The sequence below is a fragment of the Cibotium barometz genome, chromosome 63 (assembly GCF_041138505.1).
Source record: "Cibotium barometz isolate CiBa-2024 chromosome 63, ASM4113850v1, whole genome shotgun sequence".
In the NCBI taxonomy this organism is placed as follows: domain Eukaryota; kingdom Viridiplantae; phylum Streptophyta; class Polypodiopsida; order Cyatheales; family Cibotiaceae; genus Cibotium; species Cibotium barometz.
In genome coordinates this window covers 21,727,802-21,732,166 of record NC_141108.1, presented here as the reverse complement: position 1 = coordinate 21,732,166, position 4,365 = coordinate 21,727,802, and positions in this window count along the sequence as shown.

Here is a 4,365-nt window from a genome sequence, read left to right as displayed (position 1 = left end):
AAAATTTTTTGATTTGCTGTTTACAAGCATGTTCAAACGCCATTTGCCTCAAATATTGATCTACCAAATGAGTTTTGTAGGCTTTTATCCTTATCTTACTTTTTTTCAACGAGAATTACACTTCAATGCTAATGTTTTTTCTGGCATACATTTTGCCAGATGGAGGCGCGGGTATAGGCTACCAAGGAGAGATAATTTAGTTGCCCGAAGATTATTTTAAAGCCGTGTTCAGGTGTGTTAAGATTGTCATCATTTTATGGGTTTGTAATGCTAGATGTATATTTATATGCCAAGTTTGGTGCTTGAGAAGCTTCTATATGGATATATATGGCAATCATGATGTGTTTATATAGAAATCATGATGTGTTTATATAGAAGGTTGGCAAGTTGAGGACGATGTATACATATATGTATGAGTGTGAACAATATCTATGGATATTATGGGTGTGTGCGCCTATGCAGACACATATTTACATGTGTGTATGTGACATGCACACATGCGTTCACATAGACACACACATACACATCTATACAAGATTAACCACAACCCCACCTCCCTCTCTACGTGGGCACAGGAGGTGGGGCTAATTCAAAATAACCACTCCTCCTGCAAGCCTGAGGAGGAGCCAAATCTCACATCTTCCAATGCAATTTTGAATTTGAATCTAAGAAGATCTCATCTCATTTATTTCAATGAAATCTTTGTATACATGCTTACATACCTATAGTACACACACGTATATATATTATGTATGTATGTGTATCTATAGGTATGTAAGCATGTATATATAAATAGATTTATATGTATGTCGACGCACACACATGTATGTTCATGCACACACACACACACACAACACACAGACACCAGCACATGATACGTGTACACACATACAGACACCACCTACACACACTCGCACGCATGGACACACGTGCAACATATAGAGATATGCACACTTGCACACATACTCAAGCTTGCACATACACACACAAACATATATATTATGTGCATGTGTAAGAGAGAGAATATACATACACACACACTTATATATATTATGTATGTATGTGTATCTATAGGTATGTAAGCATGTATATATAAACACACTTATATATATTATGTATGTATGTGTATCTATAGGTATGTAAGCATGTATATATAAATAGATTTATATGTATATCGACGCACACACATGTATGTTCATGCATACACACACACACACATAACACACATGCACACACGTATACAAACACACATACACACATGATACGTGCACACATGCATACAGACACACATACACACATATACGCACTCGCACACATGGACACACATGCAACATATAGAGATATGCACACTTGTACACATACTCAAGCTTGCACATACACACGTGTATACATGTACACAAGCACATAAATACACTCACATACACAAGTACATGTGCACACACATGGACATGCACACACTCACACACACACACACATATGCACCTGCACGTGCACACACATAGATGTACACACGAGTATATTCACATGCTCACACACACGTACATGCAGACACTCGCTATGGATACACATATATAAAAACACACACCATGTACACACACACACACACACAACAAATACACACTATACATATACACAATCAAGACACTTGCACAACACATGCATAATAAAACATAATATTATAGATAATATATATTTACATGTGGGGTGGGTGTGTGCGTGTGTGTGTGTGTGTGTGTGAGAGAGAGAGAGAGAGAGAGAGAGAGAGAGAGAGTGTTTGTGTGTGTGTGTGTGCACGTGTGCACGAGAAAGAAGTGTGTTTGTGTGTGTGCATGAATGTATTTTTGTGTGTGTGTGTGTGTGTGTGTGAGAGAGAGAGAGAGAGAGAGAGAAAGAGAGTTTCTATATGTGGAAGAGTGTGTGTGAGAAGAGAGCGCACGCGCGCGCGTGTGTATGTGTAGAGGGGAGAGAGAGAGAGAGAGAAACACAGAGAGAGACAGAGACATGGAAGTCTATGTGTGGTGTGTGTTTGCATTAGTACATGTGCATGTGTGTACATGTGTGTGTGTGTGTGTAAAAGAGAGAGAGAGAGAGAGAGAGTTTCGACATTTGAGTGTGTGCATGTGTATGTGAGAGAAAGAGGGTGTGCATGTGCATGTGCATGTGTGTGTGTGTGTGTGAGAGAGAGAGAGAGAGAGAGAGAGAGAGAGAGAGAGAGATTACATGTAAGATGCATTTATTTGAGAGCGAGCACACCTCACCACTCATCCCTACCATTAAAATTTAATCTAAAATTTAATTAATTAAAATTATATATATGTGTGTAAATCTATTTAAGTGTGTGTGTGTGTGTGTGTGTGTGTGTGAGAGAGAGAGAGAGAGAGAGAGAGCCTGAGAATTTCTATGTAGGAGATAGTTTGTGTGGGAGGAGAGTGTGTGTGTTTTCATTAGTGTATGTGTGTGAGATTATGTAGGGGGAAAGAGTGTGTGTTTGCATTAGTACATGTGCATGTGTGTACGTGTGTGTGTGTGTTTGTGTGTGGAGGGGAGAGAGAGAGAGAGAGAGAGAGAGAGAGAGAGAGAGAGAGAAACACACAGAGAGACAGAGACATGGAAGTCTATGTGTGTGAGAGAGAGAGAGAGAGAGAGAGAGAGAGAGAGAGAGAGAGAAACACACAGAGAGACAGAGACATGGAAGTCTATGTGTGAGAGTGTGTAGGGGGAAAGAGTGTGTTTGCATTAGTACATGTGCATGTGTGTACATGTGTGTGTGTGTGTAAGAGAGAGAGAGAGAGAGAGAGAGAGAGAGAGAGAGAGTTTCGACATTTGAGAGTGTGTGCATGTGTATGTGAGAGAAAGAGGGTGTGCATGTGCATGTGCATGTGTGTGTGTGTGTGTGTGAGAGAGAGAGAGAGAGAGAGAGAGAGAGAGAGAGAGAGAGATTACATGTAAGATGCATTTATTTGAGAGTGAGCACACCTCACCACTCATCCCCACCATTAAAATTTAATCTAAAATTTAATTAATTAAAATTATATATATGTGTGTAAATCTATTTAAGTGTGTGTGTGTGTGTGTGTGTGTGTGTGTGTGAGAGAGAGAGAGAGAGAGAGAGAGCCTGAGAATTTCTATGTAGGAGATAGTTTGTGTGGGAGGAGATAGTGTGTGTTTTCATTAGTGTATGTGTGTGAGAGTGTGTAGGGGGAAAGAGTGTGTGTTTGTGTGTGTGAGTGGAGGGAGGGGAGAGAGAGAGAGAGACTGAGAGACTGAGACATGGAAGTCCATGTGTGAGAGTGTGTAGGGGGAAAGAGTGTGTGTTTGCATTAGTACATGTGCATGTGTGTACATGTGTGTGTGTGTGTGTGTGTGTGTAAGAGAGAGAGAGAGAGAGAGAGAGAAATGAAATGTTATATTAACGTCTTCAAAAGGCCATAATGACCTATGAGACCAAAAGTTACATCATGGTGGATCTGATACAATGTCTGGATAAAAAAACCCAGAAAATAAAAAATAAAGATGATACTACTGGCACCTAGAAAATGAAACTCGAACTGGAAGGTAAACAGAAACCCTTATAGGGTGTGAATATAGTGAGGGGGGGTATGCTATGGAGGTGAGTGGAATATAGTGAGGGGGGGGGGGTACGCTATGGAGGTGAGTGGAATATAGTGAGGGGATACAATATCATGTGGGACGGAGGGGTACACTATGGAGGTGCCTCCATCTCATAATATGTGCCGCATCGGACGCTTGGCGGATCTCCTCAATATCCTCTGTGGTCAGCACCCTGACTGGGTGTCCCGCATGCCTCGCAAGAATAATCCGAATCCGCCGCTGCAACCTCCGTCTATGCTGGGATGCCCTCCTCCGTAGTCATGGGCGTCTGGACCACCCAAGCTCAATCGCACGATCAATCACCTCTGGTGTGGGCGGTATCCATGTCCTGCTGCTGCTGTGGTCCATCTGGCGCAGTGATGGCTGGACTAAAGAAGTCTGTAATGTGCCTCTGAGTCTGGTTCTCTGTGCGCCTAAGCAGGCTATCTCTATGTCTCCGCAGCTCAAGCAAGAACAATCCCAAACACCTCTGGTCCTGGTACCCCATGACTCTGGAAAGTGGTCCAAAACCCTCTCTGAATAAATAATGGAAACGACCATGAGAGAGAGTTTCGACATTTGAGAGTGTGTGCATGTGTATGTGAGAGAAAGAGGGTGTGCATGTGCATGTGTGTGTGTGTGTGTGTGTGTGTGTGTGTGTGAGAGAGAGAGAGAGAGAGAGAGAGAGAGAGAGAGAGAGAGAGAGATTACATGTAAGATGCATTTGAGAGTGAGCACACCGCACCACTCATCCCTACCATTAAAATTTAATAT